Consider the following 23,673-nt stretch of genomic DNA (forward strand, 5'->3'; position numbering starts at 1 on the left):
CTATAATTGATTTTCTGCATTTAATCATAAAATCAATTTATCTAATTTTTTTTTTTTAGAAGTTGGAAAAAATGTCATGGCGTTTTGGAAACATCGCCAAATATTTCAATGGCGTTTTGGAAACGTCATTGAATATCTTTGATGGCGTTTTCAAAATGTCATTGACGTTTTTTAATGGCATTTTCAAAACGTCATTAATGTGCCTAGGAAAAGACGGCGTCTGGGGATGGCATTTAAAAATGCCACTGAATGGTTTTTACGACGTTTTTAAAACGTCATTGATGTAATCTTGTGTAGTATTGAGTATGCATTCAAATTGAAAGATTACTGCTCAATTTAACCAAAAATTGCCAGCATTTTCAGTTTTAGACAATTTGCAAATTAGAGGTACAATGTATATAACACTGAGAAGCAATGTTAATACCAGTGTAATGTATTCAATCTAAGGTCCTGGCCAGTATTTACATCTAGGAACCTCCATATACTCTTAACAGAGAAAATAAGTTAAAGGGAAACCTTCAGAACGACCAAACATCATTGCATTGTGATGCATCAATTTGCTGTCACTCATCGTCCTTCAATCACTGTAATAGTAGCTTAATTCATGGAGGAATTAGTCTGAATATACTGCGGTTGAGGATGAGAAAAAGAGTTTTGCATAGTGAATTTAGGCCTCTTAGGTTGTGGACAATCTTTCTCACTATTTAGCATTAAAACAATATCTTTCATGGTTGGCCTATCCGCAGCATTATCTTGTACACAAAGAAGCCCAATGTGCACACATTTCAATACTTCTGATGAGGAATATGAATCACCCAACACTTCATCTACCAATTCCAATCCCTTACCTTCATACCACAAGTTCCATGCCTGAAAAATATCCACAAGTCTCATGTTATTGTCAAGAATTGTTAAGACTGGTTCAATTAGCTCCAAATTGGTCTAAGATATATGAGATAGCTCGACAGCTTATAAAACTCACTATTTTAGATTGAACTTACATGGGCTAGAAAGCCTAATTGTTGATTATCTAAAAAAAAGTTGTTATTCTTCTTGCTGCTAATAATCTCCAATTCCAAAACCCCGAAACTATAGACATCAGATTTTTCAGAAAATATTCCACCAATGGCATACTCTGGAGACATATAGCCACTACGTAGAAAAATCCTTAATTAATATGAAACTGGTTTCTGGCTTAAAGTAAAATACCATGTAACTGAAAAGAACTGAATCTTACCGTGTTCCGACAACCTTCTGTGTACTTTCTATACATTGTGTTCCTTCAACTATGCGTGCCAATCCAAAATCTGAAATTTTTTATTTCATTTTTTCATCCAGGAGAATGTTGCTGATTTTCAAATCTCTATGTATTACCTTCACATAGGAATCATGATGGAGATAAAGAAGCCCTCTAGCAATACCCTGAATAATATTAAAGCGTCTATCCCAATCAAGCTCTCCTCTCCTCCTCGGATCTAATTAAAGAATAAATCTGACCATTAGAATGTGATCAGCTATGTGATTCATATTGCCAATGCATTCAGTGATTCAGTAATGAACTTGATGAAAATAATTTTCTTCAAAGGACTTATAGACTTCTAACCTTTGTCTTCTGATTAAAACTAGAATTCTAATAAAGCCTTTATTTTTTAGGAAATTCTGATAGTGTAGGAAATGCATCGTGAATAGATAAAATGTGTAAGTATATTGGACTACTCCCTTTAACACATGACTTTCCCAAGATCTCAAGGATAACAGACATGCAAAGAATTAGGAGGGTATCTCTCCAAATTGTTCGGTGACTTAAAGAAAGTGAAAGAAGATCGCAGAATCAAATCATGAAGAGAGACTCAAGGAAGTTAATACACTGATCTTGAGATAGAGGTGTCTTTAATACATATCATCTTTACATGACTCTAAATTGATATGCATTGATTTTAATTGATCTCAAAATATCTTTGAATGCATATCCACGATTACTTGTTCAAAACGTTTTAAACAACCTTTCCATATTTATCTTATTTTGTAATTAAGATAAGATTTGATTGAGGGGGAGTCTTGCTTCCCTATAAAAAGGTTTTGAAACTATTCTGAAAAATGAGATTTTTTGTTGCACAAATTGTTTTCTCTTGAACCACTTGTGTTCTTGTTTAAATTGGTTTTTGAAAACTCTCATTCTGTGTTTCATGTATTCTCTTGCATAATCTATCATGCTCATAAATCATTCTCAAGATCAGTGATACGATTAAGTGCAAGGAAGGATTAAGATAGATTGTCTAGAAAGTTGTATTGATCTAGTTAGGAGTTAGAACAATTATAAATCAAGTTAGCATTTGTTGCTAAGTGAAAGTGTTTGTTATGAACAACACTACTTGTATATTGTAAACTCCTTTGATTAATATTGGATTGATTTTTCCGTGTTGGCTACGATAAAAGCAACGCAGTGAAGTTTCCTCAGAGGTGAGGTTTACACTGCATGCGTCAGCAAAAGATTGAGCTCCTTTTTAATTATATTGCATTATTGTTCCATCTAGTGTTTTCAAAATGCATTCAAAGATTGAAGGAGAATATGTGCCATGGCAATTCAGTATTTCAGTTCATGTGAATTCACTCGTTAGTACTTGGAATAGGCAGTTTTAATTCTAAAATGTAATTGAGCTTCTGGCATCTTACTTTAGTAAGAGTCTCTTTATAAAGAACTCAGAGACAACAATTACTGGTAACAGAACAAGATAATATAGCACTATAAGAAACTGCAGCAATCATAAAGTAGCAGTGAAACTAACCGAATAGGAATATGTTATAAACTTGAGAACAATGATAATGTGGTGGAAGCAAGATTATGATGAAAAAGAAGAACATTGAGAGATTGAAGAAGCTAACACTTTCAGATTCAATACCCATTAGGCAGGGACGTAGCCAGGAATCAAAAATGGATTGGGCTAGTTTAAGCTATATAAAAACTTGCCGGCCAGTTTCCAACACTACCACTATCTACACAATAAAAGCAAGGTATTCGATTAGCCAACCTTACGACCTCATTAACAAAAGTTTTCAGCATGTTTTAGAACTATTAAAACAGATTGATAACATTGTGGGCAAGAGTCAACAAAAAAAATCATCAACTTTGAAGTAGTTCCTTTTCTTATTTTCATGTAAAGCCAGTACAGCTTTCAAGGGCTAATCAGGCTTAGAGGAATGAGGTCGTAGAAACGGGAGGAATTGATGAAGATATTCAATAGTCCAACTAATGTATTTGATTCCTCTAAGCCTAAGGTACATGGCAAACCGACAAACCCTAAATTAAATGGGAAGCCGAAAAGAGGATCGAAGAGCGAAACAAGAAGATCATACAAAGGTTGACCAAATGGTAAACCCACAAACTCGAAACAAAATATGAACCTATAACTCGAAACGAAAACAAAAAACAATCGAATTAAGAAGACCTTGATGGCACGGCTCAGTGGTTTCTTCCTTGACTAATGTAAAGAGATCATGATCTTATCCTTGATTCCTTATGAGTTATGAAAACTAAACAGAGCACTTGTGATTCGATATACACAAGAAAAAGAAAACAAGAACATCTACATAATCTGAACTTCTAAAGTTGATTGTACTTGAGATTGTAGTTGTGGATTCGGCTGGAGTAATAGAATTGAAACAAGCTGAGATTCTAGTTGCTGGCAATGGCAGTGAACAACCCAACAACTGGACTGTTGCAGCGGCGGAACTGTGGGACTGATCACTGATAGACTTGGTATAATATTTTTTTTTTTTGTTTTTTTTATAATTTAGGTTGATATCTATACTTGGCAATTTTTTAGCCCAAATCTCCCTTGGGCTATAGCCCAAGTAGCCTTGGCTGTAGCTACGTCCCTGGATATAGGGTGTGAAGGAGTTATCTCATACACTACTTCAGCACAACGATGCTGTGACAGAAGCGAGCTGAAGAAGAAGAGGAACAACCTACAGGAACCTAAAGCACTAAAGTTTGTATTATAATACCCAAGAAAACATGACCTACATATGACTACTGACGACGACTATTGCGTTTATCAGTTTTTTGTGCTTGTTCACGTTAAGTTTTTTGGTTGTAGTACTTTGAAAGACACTGGACAAAAACATTAACATGCATGCAGTCTGAACTGGTATTTGCTATTTTGACGGCTGAGGCAGTGCATCTAGACAACTGTTCATAAAGAAAATTTCTTGTATTCTCCGCCGATACCGATGACGCACTATTTTGACGGCCGGAAATTGCCAAAAACCCACTTGATATGAAGCTACATTTTTTGGCTGATTATCCGTTTGGCGAAGCTACATTTTTTGGCTGATTTTTTTCACATTGAAAAGTCAAATAGTAACGATGCTGACAAACGGACGTCTGTATATAAAGCGTATAATAAGGCTGATAGTTCCAAATTGTCATTTTATAAACTTCGGCACAACAAGATCCAAATTAACCATTAAATGTTTTTGGTTCTAATACCCATTTCTATGGTACCCATATCCATACAACGGTTGACCTTGACCATACTATTAAGAAACCAAAGAAAAGCGGTTAGTAAAAAACCAATACTATAGTAAAGAAGATTAAATTACACACCTATAATACAAATGCCGAGCACTTTAAAGCTTACTTCATCAACAGGAAGCTTTCCCCGGCCACCTGAGCAATCCAAATCCATGTCGAGCGCACTCTACTACTATAAGCCGAATAAGGAAATAAAATAAAATAAAAGGCATTTTACCAAATTCAAATCAATCTCATGGATTTCAATCACGCAATGAAAGATACTGTCACATAAGTTTATTTTCTGTTGCTAATAGTCTGACCAAGAGAGAAATTTCTCCAACGATGAGTATACACTGACATATTGCTTTAGCATCCCAATAGAGGACATATGAAAGAGTATGCATTCATATTGAAAGATTACAGCTCAATTCTAAGACAAATATCTAAATTCAATTTTTTCTCTCTTTTCCCGCCAATTAAGATAATTGAATAAAAAATTGATTAATTATGATCACAAATGCAAAATAGAGTAACATACTATAACATTATGAATCTGTGAAGCAAAGTTGCCATCAGTTATTGTCCTAACATCACTGTTATGGTAGTTTCATTTGTGGGGCAACTATTTTTATGCTGTGGGACAGAATTTTTCCAAGCGTAATTAGGCTGCTTCGGTTCTGGGGCATCTGTCTCACTACTTAGCATTAAAACGACCTCCAGCATGGTTGGCCTATCGACCCGGTTCATCCTGTACATAAAGAAGTCCTATGTGGACAAATCTCATTACTTCTGATGAGGAATATGCCTCGGCCAATTCTTCATCTACAAAGTCAAGCCCCTTGCCTTCAGTCCACAAGTACCATGCCTGACCAAATTCATATATATATGATGGCTAGAATCATTAGTGTTTGGTATTTACGTCTATAGTCCTCATTATCTGAATGTGACTGTTCATAGATTCACAGTTTGACAAAGATTTCCAGTACGTGCGAACTTACATGGGCTAGAAAACCGAGTTGTACGTTGTTCATGGTTATAAAAGTTGGTATTCTTCTTGCTGCTAATTAATGATCTCCAATACCATGACCCCAAAGTTGTACACATCTGAGTTTTCAGAAAATATCCCGCCCATGGCATACTCCGGAGACATGTAGCCACTGCAGAGGAACCTCGTTAGTACATGAACAGAAATCTAGTAAGAAAAATGACCCCAAAATTATATATTTAAATCCACATGTAGCTAATCCTAAGTTATGAATATATGATTGATACCTTTTTAAACAGCACAGAACTTTTGTTGTGATTTGTGTAAGAAATTAAAAGTATGAAAAATAGGTAAGAAATGATGCTTACAGTGTTCCCATAACCTTCTCAGTATTCTCAAGATTATTCGTCCATGAACAATACGAGCCAATCCAAAATCTGAGATTTTTGGGTTCATTTTCTCATCCAAGAGAATGTTGCTGACCTTCAGATCTCTATGTATCACCTTCAAACAAGAATCATGATGAAGATAAAGAAGCCTTCTAGCCACACCCTGAATGATATTGAAGCGGCTAGCCCAATCCAGCCCTATTCTTCTCATTGGATCCATCAATAATCAACACATCCATTAGAAATGTAAACAAGAAATAGAAATTCCAAAAAACATAAAAGATCAGAAAGCTAACATGTTGAATATGATTTTCATTGATCTGTATGTTTACAATTGTACAATTATATAGCTAAGATCCGCTCTACTATTACAAGACGTTACCAATATAATTCAATGCTATAAATACAAATATTCAAAACTAATATGTAGTTACACAATCTGGTTTGATTGTGGAGAGGAAGTCAATGTAGGAAAGTGATTTTCTCTAACACCCCCCTTCAAACTGGGCGGCTCGATCGGGACGCACAAGTTTGGTACATAGGAGATTATGGCGCTGCTTGTGAAGTGGTTTAGTAAGAAGATCAGCTGTTGATCGACGGAAGGGACAAAATGAACCTGATGACTCCCAAGTGCTACTTTTTCATGAACAAAGTGATAATCTAACTCGATGTGATTGGTGCAAGTGTGGAAGACCGGATTAGAAGCCATGTATGTGGCACTTAGGTTATCATAGTAAAGCAGAATGGGGTACTGAATATGGACACCAAGTTCATATAGTAAGAAGCCTAACCAAGTTGTCTCAGCACTGGAATGAGCAAGGGATCGATATTCAAATTTTGCACTGGAGCGAGCAATGGTAGGTTGCTTTTTGGAACACCAAGAGATAAGGGTATTGCCAAGGTAAATGAGATAGCTGGAAGTGGAACGGCAAGATTCTAGGCAACCGGCCCAATCAACATCAGAGTAAGAAGAAAGGTGAGCAAGTTGGCGTTGAGGACTAAAATAGAGACCATGGCCTAGTGTGCCTTTGACATAGCGGAGAACATGTTTGGCTACAATGAGATGTGGAGCATGAGGCTGACTTATGAATTGTGACACAGAATTGACCGCAAAGGCGATGTCAGGGCGTGTAATGGTTAAGTAGTGCAAGGAGCCAACCATCTCACAAAAGACAATTGGATTTTCAAGAAGGTCCTCATCATGTGTGGTGAGAACAGCCTTTGCCGACATTAGGGTGCTCACTGGTTGACTGAGTAACAGATCATGCTTCTTTAAAATTTCATGAGCATACTTGAGTTGATTGATGTGAAGGCTATTGGAATGAGGCTTGACCTGTAAACCAAGGAAATAGTTAAGGGGACCAAGATCCTTAATGTCAAATCCACGGCCTAAGGCATCAATAAAACTTTGGATAAGCCGATCACTGCTGCCCGTAATGACAATGTCATCAACATAGAGTAAAAAGAAAATTATATGCAATCCATGCTAATAGATGAATAAAGATGAGTCAACTTTACTATGTCCAAAACCAACAGAAAGTAGAAAAGAACTCATGCATTGAAACCAAGCATGGGGTGCTTGTTTGAGGCCATAAAGTGCCTTATGAAGCTTACAGACATAGAAGGGTCGAGAGGGATCGATGAAGCCAGGAGGCTGGGTCATGTAAACGTCTTCCTGAAGACAGCCATGGAGGAATGCCTTTTTGAGATCCAGCTGACAGGGAGGCCAACCCCTAGATACAGCAACACAAAGAACGGTTCGAATGGTAGCAGGCATGATAACAAGACTTTAGGTTTCACCATAGTCGATCCCGTGCTGTTGATGGAATCCTTTGGCAACAAGGCAGGCCTTGTAACGCTCGACTGAGCTATCCGGTTTTCCCTTAATGCGGAACACCCATTTGCAGCCCACAATATGCTGAGATGGAGAGGGAGGAACAAGGACCATGTATGGTTTTTCAACAAAGCATTAATCTCCTCGGTCATGGCAGCTCTCCAATTCACATCTTCGGAAGTTTGAGTATAACAACTTGGTTCCATGGAAATAATAAGGGATAAAATAGCTTTTGGAATGGAATACTTTACAGTGCCATCAGTGTGAATTTTGGGCTGGATGATTCCATCTCGGAGCCAAGTCCTCATGGGATGAGGAATATGAATCACCCAATACTTCATCCATCAATTCCAATCCCCTGCCTTCATACCACATGTTCCATGCTTGAAAAAAAATAATACAAAGTTGTTGTCAAGAATTGGTAAAAAAAACTGCTGTATTCAGCGTCATACTATATGAAATAGCCCGACCGCTAAAATTCACTATTTTACATTGAACTTACATAGGCTAGAAAGCCTAGCTGTTGGTCATATAAAAAAAAGCTGTTATTCTTATTGCTGCTAATAATCTCCAATACCAATACCCCGAAGTTGTAGACATCAGATTTTTTGGAAAATATCCCACCCATGGCATACTCCGGAGACATATAGTCATTGTGTTGAAAACTCATTAGTACGAAACTGGTTTCTAAATTAAAGAAAAATACTGTGTAACTAAAATAACTTATTCTTACCGTGTTTCCACAACCTTTTAAGTATTTTCTAGACACCGTGTTCCTTCAACTATGTGTGCCAATCCAAAATCTAAAAATTTTCGGTTTATTTTCTCATCCAGGGGAATATTGCTGACTTTCAGATCTCTATGTATTCCTTCACATAAGAATCATAATAGAGATAAAAAAAAGCCCTCTAGTAACACCCTGAATAATATTAAAGCGTTTATCCCAAGCAAGCTCTCATCTCCTCATCCGATCTAAGTCAAATAAAAATACTCCCATTAGAATGTAGTCAACAATAATGGTTATTCATATTTCCAATGCATTCAGCGATTCAGCAATGGGCATGATGCAAAGAATTTTCGTAGAAAGATTTCAGTTTTGGCCTTTGTCCTTTGGTTGAAACTAGATTTCAAATCAAGCCTTTAATTATTATTATTATTTTTTTGATCGGAAATTACTTCATTCAATGAAACTGCAACTTCGGTGCAATCACAGCACCCAATCAGGGATTACAACAAAGGACAAATACTAAGGAAAGACACTACATATCCTTACTCTAAAAAAGAGAGACTAACGAGTCAATAGATCCAACGATGAAGACCGACTTGAGTAGCTTCTTGTGCTAAATTGACCAAAATAGGTAGCAATAACAGGAACAAGATCTGACCACAATAGAAACCTATTGGGTGGCCATCCCAGGATCTCTCCGAAACCTCAACACAGGCTAAAAACGAAACACTCGGCAAGAAGTCGGCGTAAGACCACAGCATGAAGCTGCAGTAAGACTGGGTTCTATTAGCAACAAACCAGCTACCTAAAGCCAATTGCTCTCCGGAATCTAAGACAACAACCAAAACTCTACAGAGTTTTGACTTATTTGAAATCTGACGAACAACTCCAAAAACTAAGAACACCAACAAAAAACTAAACCATAAACACATCAAAACTGACGATAAGAGTCCATGCCTGGCCCTCTGGAATGAAAGTGCATTCCCCCATACTTCACTTGTAACGTCTCGTATCTTAATTTACCTGTTTACTATCTTTTTGAATAGTAAACGATAATTTCTTTCACTTTTACTTTGTTACGATACTTTAGTGGCTCTAAAAATTGACTTCTTTTTCAGGTCAGTTTTTGAGAAAATTTTCTTCATGAAAGTTGTAGAGGACATTAAACCGAGCGCGTGCATATGTGGTACATAAAAATCAGAGTTCATATGCGAAAGTTATGGGTGAAATAAGGAAGTTACTGTTCATGATAAATTTGGTGTATAGATGGAAACCCACAGTAAATTTCCGCCGGTTTCTTCTTTTTCGGTTCGATTCACCGCTGACCGGCCAATTTTGGAGCGCCTATTCCTCCTCTACACACTAGGGATCGTGGGTTACGGTGATTTGGCCGGAAAATCCCAAATTGAAGCAAAAACCCTCATGGTGGCAGTTGGAGTTTTTTAGGCGATTCTTTCAATTCCGGCCATCTCCGGCCACCAAACCAAGTCCATTGGGAGCGCCTCGGGCCCTTTGTCTTTCCCCTCAAGTTTCATGCATCAATTTGCAGTGTAGAGGGAGAATCAAGCAAAGATCCGAATCCAGGGTTTTGAATTTTCTGGAATAATTTCACGGGCCGATTTCGAGCACTTCAAGGTAAAATTGGAATTTGTTGTAGTTGAGTGAAGTGTTGGGCTTGATGAGTAGATGTTGTTACCAAAATTTGGTGGCCATCGGAGGTGGTTGTAGGGGGCGCGTGAATCGCACGCGCCGCCACTGTTGGTGACGTGTGGAGGCGTGTAGGACTGCTTTCCGACTCTGATTTTTAGCCCATAAAATCCTATAAATATTGTAGAGTTTATATTTGAAGTTTGGATGGTTATCGGAGAGGATTTAAGGAGTTGAAATTAAGGAAACAATTAGAAATTCGATTTCAATTATCAGAAAAGTATTTTGTTCCGTCCTGTGATTATTTATGAACGATTATTTTGTACAGGACGAGAGGAGGCCCCATTTTTGAGGAGGAATCCGACTGACAGCAAGCTTAGCCGTTTATTGTGAGTAGACTTTTGTTTTTAAGTAAATGATGCATGCATTTATTTCTTAAAGTATGCTCTATTTAATTATCATATTACATTTCGAGCCTATGATTTAATTTCGGAGATTGATTTCGCTTTATCTCATATAATTGCTTTCGATAATGATTTGTTTCCGAAGTTGGTTATGATTTATAATGATATTCGACTAATTATTTTTCTGAGATGATTTCCGGAATTATATATACATTATATTTTCATTGGTCGATTTGAGATTTGTAAAGGATTTACATTATATCCCTTATTCTTAGAGTTCCACTCCTTGCGCCCTCCTTTGGGTGCATTATAATTTGCCTCATGAACGCTCTTAGTTCCAATGGGCCCTGAATTATAATTCCTCACGAGTATGTTATCATGTTTCTCAGCTATAGATATGATATTGATAAGTTGATGAAACCTCGTGATATGTCCAGCATTGACTTCAGTATGGTATTGCTTTGATACCACAATGGCTGAAATAGGGAAGATGGAGAGAGTTTTCTCAATTAGCTCTTGCTCTGTGACAGGTTGTCCACAAAACCTCTACATAGACTGTAGGCGAAGAGCTTGTGAACACATGCGTGTTAGGGCAGCAGTAAATAGCAGCGACAGCAACGCAACAATGGCAGCAGCGAGCAGTAGTGGTGGCAGTTGTCACGCCCCTGATTTTACACACCAGAAAATCGATATATATATATATATATATATATAATCCCATAATTATACATGCGTGAACGTTCAGTCATCAATACAAAATACCTGGAATCTTTTTTCCTTTTAACCAAGTACATACTGATGCCCTGAACCCTCAAAGTTAATATACACTCGCTCCATAGAGTTATATATTACAATGCTTACGAATTAAATTGTCAACAACAAAATAAAACGTAAATGCAGCTCAGAGTAACTATACAACGGAAGTCCTTATCAACGGTAAAGTCACAAAGATGGCTTCCTACCGTAAAGCTGCAAAAGCGTCACCTCAGCTTCAGCCACGATTTCCCTGACCTGCAGGATTAACCCCTACACCATTCCATTGAATAGTGCACCGGGTTGCCACACAACAAACCCGGTAAGCTTATGAAGCTCGTATGAGTAACTCAAAACCAATTACACAAATTTCACAAAAGCCTCCCGCTCATAACCTCAATCCTAGCATTCAATTACACAAATTTCGGTCAAACAAGACTTCCTCAAGCAATGTTGGACGCCACCCTAATGCACTACAGCGAATTCCAAAATCACACTCATTTCCCATTTCCCCCCCTAGGAGCTTTTGTCATCAACATGACATCAAAGGTGAAAATCAAAGAATCACCTTCCTATCCTCAACATAGAGTAAAATTCGTCACCACTATGCTCTTAAGATAAATCAAACCATCAATCAATACAATCAAGAAGAAACAAGGAAATCACATATCAAACAAGCAAAACGAATTATAGTAACCCCTGTATATAATTTAGTTCAGGAGGTCACATTAAGTCAAGCAATTCAAGACAAAGTAGTCATCGAAGTCCCACACTCTGACGTCTGTAGGTAGCCCCAACCATCATAGCAGTCCTCTCGATCTTTGTTAACTTAATAACAACTCAGCTCCGCTACCGAGCAATCATCACACTGATCATTACCTAGATTTCAAGGATCATCACATAGATTCACGCAGATATCGCCAATCATCGCACAGATAGCGATCATCACATAGATTTCGCTGGTCATCACATAGATAGCGATCATCACATAGATTTCAACCATCCTACTCATATTCCTACACAAGCTACACAGATATTTCTATACAAGCTTGACATAACAATCATCACAGAGATTCACCACGAAGTCACTAATACATGAATATATATGTGTATATATATATCCCATAATATATATATAGACACACATAGTCATCCACTTAGAAATGCCACTAATACCAACTATAGTCGTAGTTAACCTAATAACTCCAAGACAATAGGGTAATCATGTTCATAACAAATATCGATCATATTCATAACAAATATCGATCCTGCTCATAACAAATATCGATCCTACTCATAACAAATATAGATCCTGCTCATAAAAAATATCAATCCTACTCATAACAAATATCAATCCTACTCATAACAAATATCGATCCTGCTCATAACACATATCGTGAGATTTACTCACCAAACGATAAAGGTATTCCATACATCATGAACCTTGTGAGATTACTCACCTCGAAACTCCCGCTGTGTCTTCAATTCAGGACAAGGCAGCCAATCCACAAAATAGCCGTCCAAGGAGTACTACGTCACGTACCTAAGGAATTACAGCTCTCATTCAGTCAACGAATCACAAGGGATAACGTTCGAAACCCTAAATCGAACCAAAATTCCCAAGGTGACGCCAAATGAGGCGAAACCACATCCGAGACCTCCCAAAGTCCCCGGAATACGTCCACGATCGATGTGACCAAACCACATGTCGATCGGACGCTCGAATCCTCAAGGATCGAATAAATCGATCGGTATGAAACTGCAAAAAATCATAACAATTCCATACGAACTCCAAAATTTGCATATTATATATCGAAACGCTCGTATCAATGAGTAGAACATATATAATACCAAAAACAGTTCCTTAAGTAGCCGGAACACCGCCGGAACGCCGCCACAGACGGTGGCGCACCGCCGCCGGCCAAAACTCAATATTTCACAAAACTCCCAACATCAAAGTTCTTCATCTAAGCATGCTTGTGAACTTTCCTAACTAGCTCGAAGTCAGAAAACAAGCATAAAGGGTCGAAAACTACCTCACAAGCCGTGAACAGTAATCCAATCCGAGTTGATCGAAGTTTCATGTGAATCGATCCAAACAACCACCAAGGATCGATCAACGAGGCTGCTCTGAGCTCAACCAAGAAGACTTGAAGCCTCACCGACGTAGGAACAAGGAATTCCGACCGGGTCCGAAATCCACAAACTGAACTGCCTTGCAGCGCCGCCGTGGAGGAGAATCGGCGCTAGAGGACACCAGAGGGACGACCAGACGGAGGAGACGATCCTATCTGGAAAGTTTCGTCGCCGGAGACCGCCGCAGTTCGCCGTAAAAGTCGGGTCGGACCGTCCGAGTTCGGGTCGGGTTAGTCGAATTATTTCGATTCTAAAGGTGCAGCCGAGAGAGAAGAGAGAGAGAAAGTAAACTTCCGAAAATGGAAGTAATGAAAATAGTAAGTTTCCAACTTGGGAAACTTCTATTTATACCAAAATGGAAATTCCTTCCAATGGCCATAACTTTCTCATACGAACTCCGATTCTGGCGTTCCACATATCCACGAACTCGTATCGACGCGCTCTACAACTTTCGTGAAGGAAGTTTTTGGAGAATCCCAATGAAGAAAAAGTCAACCTTTGGCAACCCCCCTAAAACCATATTCTTCAATTAATTATTCGCCCGAAACACTTCCGCTCCATCCACGAGCCACGAAACCGTCCAATAGTTATAAAATTAATTCCGGAAAATCCTCGGAAAATAATTATGAATTTCCGAGGCATCACAGCAGTGAGCAACAGCGGTTTTGTGTGGCAGCAGGTGGCAGTTTTGGCAGCAAACGGTGCGGCAGCAGGCGTGCTGGATGAGGAACGCAGCAAGGACGCAGGGGCCGCGCGCGGCTGCAGGTAGATGGGTGGGCTGGTGCGTGGCAAGGGCAGCAGTAGGCTACAGCGGCTTACAGCAGGAGAGCTGCAGGGAGGCTGCGGTAGAAAGGCTGCAGGCTGCAGGTAGGCTTGCGGCTAGGGTAGCAGCTAAGGTTTTCGGCAAGGTGAGGGAAGCTTTTAGGGTATTGGTTTTTAGGTTTTTTTTTCTTTTCGCCTAGGGTTAAAGCTCGTGTTGATAACGTGTTGTAGAGAATTGTAATTGTGTGTTTATTATTGATAGGGTTAAATATTGTTTACTCCCTGAACTTTCAGGGAAAAAACAGTTCAGTCTCACCCTTTTTAATTTCACATGTTTACTCCCTCATCCCTCAATTTTTGACCGATAGGTCCATTTCGTCCAATTTCTCGGTTAAGTCACTGTTGTGGTTATCCCTTTCGCTGTAAAATGTTTATCCTACCCTCAATTCTTTTTTTAATTAATTTATTTTTTTCCTCTCTCTCTCTCTCTCTCTCTCTTTCTCTCTCTCTTTTTCCCTTCTGCTTTTCTCTCTCTTCTTCATCTTCCACCATCGATGGGATTGGGTGGATCCAAAACCACAACTCCATCCTCCACCTCCCCTCCCAACTTCTCCTTCACCCCATCCGAATCCGTATTCCTATTGATCCCACCTTCTTCAAGCTCAAACTCCAGCTCCTCGACATCTACAGCTTCGAATTGGTGAGACGAAGACCATAGATGCCAGATTTTAGGAATTTGTAGACTTGGTTTGCAGAAGCACTCGAAAATCGAGACCCATATCGATCTTCTTGATCAAAAACCCAGATTGAAACCCAGCCGGTTGGGACTTGATGGCTTGTGCTCAGATCAGATCTGGAAATACAGCCGGCATTTTTTTATTTACTGCTTACGATCTCTCCAAAACCCCCCAACCTCTTCTGTCTCCCAACCACCACCTCCCACGCACATTTCCCGATCTCAACTCACACAACTCATACACAAAATCAGAAAATCAAAACCTAGAAAATTTTCATGTTCTTGAACCAAATCCAAATAAAAAAGAATAAGAAAAACTGAAATAGTTCTTCTCCCAAACCCAGATCAATTAGACAAAATGCAAAGAAAACCAAAACGATCCCATCAACAATCCATGAGCTCCATCAAACCTTGCTCAAAACCTTCTTCAAAAACCCCAGTACCATCAAATCCCAATCTCAGGCCAAATAGCTCCATGCCAAAATCTTCTTAAATTCATTTACCAAAACCTCCACAGTAATCTTCTTCTACCTTGACATCGACCTGCTTCAGACAAAAACTCGACACCAGGAAGACCGAGAATTCGGAGGCCCATGGAATGGTTTGTACGCTCATCAGAAGCTTCAGCGACATAGAGCCTCAGGGGATTCAATTCTTCTTCTTCTTTAGCTTCGAACTTGATCTGGTGGGTCTCTGTAGGCAAGGTCAGAGTCAGAAAGGGTGAGGCAGAGTGGTTGAAGGTGGGGATGGAGACGGTGGAGGTGGAGCTGCTTCTGCTCGGTGGTCAATAAGTGTTTTCTAGTGTTTGATCGGCCGGTGGATTTGGGGCTATTTTCCGGTGGCAGCTAAGCAAAGATGAAGCTTTCAGATTCAATACCCATTGGATATAGGGTGTGAAGGAGTTATCTCATACACTACTTCAGCACAACGATGCTGTGATAGAAGCGAACTGAAGAAGAAGAGGAACAACCTACAGGACTTACATTTGACTACTGACGACTACTATTGCTTGTACAAAACATGTTTCATCAGTTTTTTGTGCTTGTTCACATAAGTTTTTTGGTTGTAGTATATCGACGACGCACTACCAGTTTTTTTGTTGTAATACTTTGTTTGTTCACATTAACATGAAAGCAGTCTGAACAGGTAATTGCTATTTTGACGGTGGACGCAGTGCCTCTGGACTACTGTTCATAAAGAAGACATCTTGTATTATCCGCTGATATTGATGACGCACTACCAGATGCGGCCGGAAATTGCCAAAAACCCACTTGATATGAAGGAAACCGTTTGGTGAAGAGGGCAATTAAAGCTTCATTTTTTGGCTGATTTTTTTCACATTGAAAAATTAAATAGTAACGATGCTGACAAACGGACGTTGCTATATAAAGCGTACAACAAGGCTGATAGTTCCTAATCGTCATCTTATAAACTTCGGCACAACAAGATCCAAATTAACCATTAAATGTTTTTGGTTCTAATACCCATTTCTATGGTACCCATATCCATACAACGGTTGACCTTGACCATACTGTTAGGAAACCAAAGGAAAGCGGCTAGTAAAAAACCAATACTCAAGTAAAGAAGATTAAATTACACACCTATAATAGAAAGGGTTTTTGTCCATTTACACTATTTTTGGAGATTTTTTTCTCATTTACCCCATTAAGTTTTTTTAATACTCTCTTACCCAAAATACTCTAAGGAGGTCTTCCCTAATATCTCGGGCTGCACACGGATTGGGTTGGATCGGTTTTGACTCCAAACCATCTCTATGCCAAAGTGAGCGGTTTAGGCATTTTGGAAAACCGGTCATAAAAAAAAAAAACTCAACCCGACCCAATCCAATCCAATTAAAGATGGTTTGGTTTGGTCGGTTAGGCGGTTTTCACCTATATAATATTAACATGCTATTTATAAAAAAAATTCATAGTAAAAATTCAGTCTCAAGAATTGAAATTGTGTTAAATTATCTAAATTTAAAATTCAATAATTAAAATCCAAAACATATAGTCCAAAACTAAAACCTAAATTAAATTCAAAGTGATTCACTTATTTAACGACTTAGCCATCAATACTAGCTTAATATGATAGTATTAAAGGTCAAAGAATGAGAGATTGAGAGATCAGAGATGTGATATGAAATGATCAAAAAAATTGTAGCGATTATATACTAAGGTTTTAGGCCTTTGAGCCTTGAATTCAATACGATAGTATATCATTTGAGAATAAAGTTATAACTGGAGATTTAGAACTTACTTAGAACAAACCGGACAAATGAATATATATTTATTATGTGTGTGTGTGTGTGTGTGTGTATATATATATATATATATATAAACTTTTTCTCTTATGTTTCAAACATACCGGTCGGTTCGGGTTTCGCGGTTTAAGTACAAGAGAAACCAAACCAACCCAGTTTATAAATGGTTTGGTTCGGTATTGAACCGATTTTCAATTTTTAAAGTTAAAAAATCTTAACCAAACCATATTTATCGGTCGGTTTTGACCGGTTTGGCCGGTTTATACCATGTTTTGCACACCCCTACTAATATCCCATTAAGATTTTTTTTTTTGTTTTTTAATTTTTTTTGATACCATTTTACCCTCACCCTTTTGTTACTTAGAGAGAGAGAGAGAGAGAGAGAGAGAGAGAGAGAGAGAGAGAAAATGGAAGAGAGAAAAACCATGGGAGACTTCACCGGAGCCCCGTCACCGGCCGCCGGAGTCCCGTCACCGGCCGCCGGAATCAGGTCAACTTTCTCTTGAAACAGGTCAACTTTAGCCGGAATCCTGTCAACTTTCGCAGGAATCCGGTCAACTGCTACTGCCCACCGGTATTTGCTAAAAATCTCACCGGAAAGTTTTTTTGCCCCATAATAGAGGGGCAATAGAGGTCTATTGCCCCCTAATAGACGTCTATTACCCCCAATAGACGACTATCAGCCATGTATTTCCCCCCAATAGACGTCTATTGCCCCCCAATATAACTTTCGGTAGCCGGAATATGAACTAATTTTCCTAATATTAGATAGATAAAACTTTGATTAAAGAAAAAAATGAAGAAATTATGTCAATTTTAAAACGTCTATTGCCTCCCAATAGACGTCTATTGCCTCCTAATAGACGTTTAGATTACCGAAATGAGAACTAATTTTTCTAAAATTACACAAATATAACTTTAATTAAAGAAAAAAAAATTACATTAATTCAAAACGTCTATTGCCCCCCAATAGACGTCTATTGGGAGGCAATAGACCAACAACTCAGCCATTTTTGTTAAATTTGCATTATCATCATCAATGTACCATTCGTGAAAAACAGACCTCCATGTACCATTAACTCTTTCTAATTATGACAAGAAACACCCAGTTTAGTTCTAGATTATATCACCAATGTCAACATATCAATCAAAAGTAAAGAATGGATTTAACTGTTTGGGCAGGTGGATTTAACTGCAGGAACAAAATCAACCATGGCTGTTAAGTCTCCTCTCAGTCTCAACCTGGGCATGTCTGCTTCGTTCACCGCGCAGGGACTGGTTCTGAGCGGTGTGATTCTTTGACTTGGCCATTTTTGCGATTCAAAAATCAAAGAGGAAAAAAAAACAATTAGAAGAGGAAATGAAACAGAGAGTAAGAATAAGCAGATATAAGCAGAAGAGGAAATGCTCACTCGCTGGGGCCAAACTCGGTGCCACCTCATCCCCGGCAGCGATCGTCTCCGGCGGCAACTCTAATGCATCCACGACAGCATCGCGGCGAGGCGATGTAGAGCGCCGTGCAGATCTCCGCGTCAACCCGATCTAGAATCCTTCCGCATCATCATCATCACCGCTTGCCGCGACGTCGTCGGAGCTCCGATCTATGACCACAACTCACTTGATCTGCCCGTTAACAGCAGCCTCATTCCAATCGAGGGAGAAGACGACAATGGAGCAGAGGAAAACAGAGAAGCCATGCTCTCTCTCCGCTAGTCAGCAACTGAGACAACGCCAGAGTAGCTTTGAAAAGCCCAGTGACGATTAGCAAATTAGGGTTTGATGAGGGATTCAGAGGTTGAAGAAGAAGAGGGAATTTGAGAGAGAGATGAGAGAGAGAGAGAGAGAGAGAGACGGCAATTTGAGAGAGAGAAACGGCGAGAGAGTGGGGTGATAGGGTTGAGTAGCAATATGTAATTCATTAATTAGGTTGAGGGCATAATAGTTATTTTACTTTAAATTGGGTTAGTGAGAATAAAAATCTCTTGCTGGGGTAAGTGGGATAATTTTCCCTCATTTTGGGGCTTTGGGTCAAGGACCCTAATAGAAATGCCGAGCACTTTAAAAGCTTACTTCATCAACAGGAGGCTTTCCCCGGCCACCTGAGCAATCCAAATCCACGTGCGCGCACTCTACTACTATAAGCCGAATAAGGAAATAAAATAAAATAAAATGCCTTTTACCAAATTCATATCAATCTCATGGATTAGATCACACAATGAAAGATATAGTCACATAATTTTATTTTCTGTTGCTAACTAGGGCTGTCAATGAGTCGCGTCGGGTTGGGTTTGTGTCGGGTCAATGTATTTCTCGTGTCGTAAGAGACAAACTCAAACTCAAACACAACCCATTTAATAATCGTGTCAAAAATTTAAACCCAAACCCAACCTATTTATTAAACGGGTTACCCGTTTCAAACCCGCTTAACCCATTTAATAAATAGGTCATGTCGTGTTAGACAAAATGACCCATTTAAGGGTTAACAATGCGACCCATTTAACTAAAAAAAATGTATAAATTGACGAATAATATAAATAATTATATATAATTCATAAATAATTAAATTCAAAAATTATAAAGAAAAATATTTCAAATTGTCTAATCATATGATCAAATACTCCCAACATCCAAAATTTCAAGAAGTATAACATAATCGGGTTATACGAGTTCACTTCGTGTTGGCGTGTTGACCCGTGGCCGACCCATTTATTAAATGGGTTATGGCAGGCTGACCCACGGCTGACTCGCTTTTTAATCGTATGGATTCAACCCGCATTATTTCGTGTGAGTTTCGAGTCGTGTTAGAATTGATAGCCCTATTGCTAACCGTCTGACCAAGAGAGAAATTTCTCCAACGATCAGTATACGCTGTACATATTGCTTAAGCATCCCAATAGAGGACATATGGAAGCGTATGCATTCATATTGAAATATTACAGCTCATTTTAACCAAAAATTGCCTCGATCTTTCAGCTTTAGACAATTTGGTGCAATACCAAATAAGAGGTACAATGTATGTAACACTGAGAAGCAAATGTTAATGCCAGTGTAATGTATTCAATCCAAGGTCCTGGCCAGTATCTACATCTAGGAACCTCCATATACACTTAACAGAGAAAATAAGTTAAAGGAAAACCTTTAGAACGACCAAACATCATTGCATCGTGATGCATCAATTTGCTGTCACTCATCGTCCTTCAATTGCTGTAATAGTAGCTTCATTCATGGAGGAATTAGTCTGAACATACTGCGGTTGAGAATGAGAAAATGAGTTTTGCATAGTGAATTCAGGCCTCTTCGGTTGTGGACAATCTTTCTCACTATTTAGCATTAAAACAATATCTTTCATGGTTGGCCTATCGGCAGCATTATCCTGTACACAAAGAAGCCCAATGTGCACACATTTCAATACTTCTGATGAGGAATATGAATCACCCAACACTTCATCTACCAATTCCAATCCCTTACCTTCATACCACAAGTTCCATGCCTGAAAAATATCCACAAGTCTCATGTTATTGTGAATAATTGTTAAGACTGGTTCAATTAGCTCCAAATTGGTCTAAGATATAAGAGATAGCTCGACAGCTTATAAAACTCACTATTTTAGATTGAACTTACATGGGCTAGAAAGCCTAGTTGCTGGTCATATAAAAAAAAGTTGTTATTCTTCTTGCTGCTGATAATCTCCAATTCCAAAACCCCGAAACTATAGACATCAGATTTTTCGGAAAATATTCCACCCATGGCATACTCTGGAGACATATAGCCTCTATGTAGAAAAATCATTAATTAGTATGAAACTGGTTTTTGGCTTAAAGTAAAATACCATGTAACCAAAAAGAACTGATTCTTACCGTGTTCCCACAACCTTCTGTGTACTTTCTATACATTGTGTTCCTTCAACTATGCGTGCCAGTCCAAAATCTGAAATTTTTGGTTTCATTTTTTCATCCAGAAGAATGTTGCTGATTTTCAGATCTCTATGTATTACCTTCACATAGGAATCATGATGGAGATAAAGAAGCCCTCTAGCAATACCCTGAATAATATTAACGGATCTAATTAAATAATAAATCCGACCATTAGAATGTGATCAGCTATGTGATTCATATTGCCATGCAATGCATTCAGTGATTCAGTAATGAACTTGATGAAAATAATTTTCTTCAAAGGACTTATAGACTTCTAACCTTTGTCTTATGATTAAAACTAGAAATCTAATAAATTAAAGCCTTTATTTGTTAGGAAATGCAGATAGTGTAGGAAATGCATCGTGAATAGATAAAATGCATTCAAAGATTGAAGGAGAATATGTGCCATGGCAATTCTGTATTTCAGTTCATGTGAATTCACTCGTTAGTACTTGGAGTAGGCAGTTTTAATTCTAAAATGTAATTACTAGGATTATACTGAGCTTTTGGCATCTTACTTTAGTAAGAGTCTCTTTATAAAGAACTCAGAGACAACAATTACTAGTAACAGAACAAGATATATAGCACTATAAGAAACTGCTGCAATCATAAAGTGGCAGTGAAACTAACCGAATAGGAATGTATCCAAGCTTTTGTTTCGCAAGAACTCATAAACCAGTAACTGCTCGCCCTCTTTAATGCAGCAACCCATCATCCTAACAAGATTTTTGTGTTGAAGATTGGAGATCAACAACATTTCATTCTTGAACTCTTCAATGCCTTGTCCTGAGCTACTAGATAGTCTTTTTACAGCTATTTCCTTCCCATCTTGTAGTATACCCTATACAAGGTCCACAAGTTAATTAATCATGGTGTTCATGTTTGTATTCTTCTACGTCTTACAATGCTATATTGCCCTCAAGTAAACAAATAAGTACCTTATAAACAGGACCAAAGCCTCCTTGCCCGAGTTTGTTTGTAATGCTGAAATTGTCTGTAGCAGTTAACATGGTATCAAAATTATAGATCAATAGCTCTGATGGATCATGTTTCCCAATATATTCTCGAAGAGTATCCCTAGAAGTTGGAATCGATCATGTTCATTGAATGAAAAGTTTTGTTAATTTGCATGTATAAACGTCTAACACCGAATCAGAATAAAACAACAAAAGTCATGGATATCAACCAGTATATAACTATATATGCACTTAAACAGTTTTGCAGGGAAGTTATACTAATTTGATTAGAACTTCAGTACTTCAGGGAGATACCTATAAATGTGCTAATGCATCAGAAAAATTAATCTCTTATATCTCATTCTCTTACCCTTTTGGTTAGCTCGCAATTTGTGCAAACCGAACAGTATGGCAACCAAGATAATCATTAAACCAATAGCTGTAAGGATGGCAATCAACTTAATTGGCTTTCCTTCACCTGCAAATGAATCTGCAAAAAGAAAACAAACATGAGAAAAAGATGAGATATTGCTAACTACAGTAATGCGAGGATTGTTATTATTTACCTAGTTCTTTGCTTGCTAGGCGAACATAAAGATCAACACCTCCCTCGGAGAACTCCACTATATCTATAAGGTCTTTGGACCAGACCAAACACCCAATATTATTAACAAGTGCATAAGCCAGGCAAGAACAATTATTTAGGCACTGTATCATGCAGCCATTGATGTCATCAGTATTCAAAGTTGTAATATACTGATGATAATCTGGCACTTTTGCCCCTGTCATCTTCCGAAACCCATCATCATTATAACCTTCTTTTCCTTGCAATGAGAATGACTTCTTATCTGTTTGTCTTTCACAGAAAAAGTTGGTTTGCCTTACGCACCCCATGGTCCAGTTTCCCTTCCTCCATTCCTGGTCCGAACTTGGCACAAACCCTTTCAAACACTTGCAAATTGGAGATTCAGAGCTGTTGCAAACCCCAAAAGGCCCACATGCTCCATAGATGTCACATGGATTCTTTAGTGTTTCGAGGTAGAGTGACCAGTTCCTACCATTTTGTACATACATAAACTTAAAAATTCCCTGTGAAGAGATGTCTCCATATGTTGCCAAATTGCCAAATGATTTCTAAGAGAAATATTGTGTTCCCTTTTCTACATCCTCTTCTCCTGTAAATCCACTAAGATATCGATCATCCATATCTGGCACGCCGATGAACTTTGATTTATCCCATGGCCCACTTCTCCAGAAAGGAGTTGATCGATTAATCCAAATGATCACTTGTGCTGGCACCTCTTTTGCCCGTCTGCCTTCAACTGTATATATCCCAGCAGATGGATCACTCTCACTTTTCCAGGCAGTCAGGATAGTGCCCTTTTTAGATTTAGCATTGTATTGAACCCGCTGGGTTGGCAGCATCGTGTCACCAGGATAATCAAAGCTCTGCCATACTACTCTATCCGCCTCTGCGTCATCTTTGACAATAAAATTTCCGCTGTCTAAAAGAAGTGCTGCAACTAAACTAGTATTAGATGATGACACCTCACTAGTTACATCGGTAGACCATAAAGAGTTCTGTTTCCCATCTACAAGCTCCAGACTCCCATTGCTGCTAATTCTCAAACTCGCCAATGAGCTTGTAACT

General features: G+C 38.5%; 1 pseudogene; it reads right to left on the minus strand.

Annotated features, from left to right (window-relative positions):
• Positions 1 to 597: 597 nt before the first annotated feature.
• LOC112199302 lies at positions 598 to 23,096 on the minus strand (annotated as a pseudogene).
• Between the last annotated feature and the right edge of the window lie 577 nt (positions 23,097 to 23,673).

The sequence above is a fragment of the Rosa chinensis genome, chromosome 1 (assembly GCF_002994745.2).
Source record: "Rosa chinensis cultivar Old Blush chromosome 1, RchiOBHm-V2, whole genome shotgun sequence".
NCBI lineage: Eukaryota > Viridiplantae > Streptophyta > Magnoliopsida > Rosales > Rosaceae > Rosa > Rosa chinensis.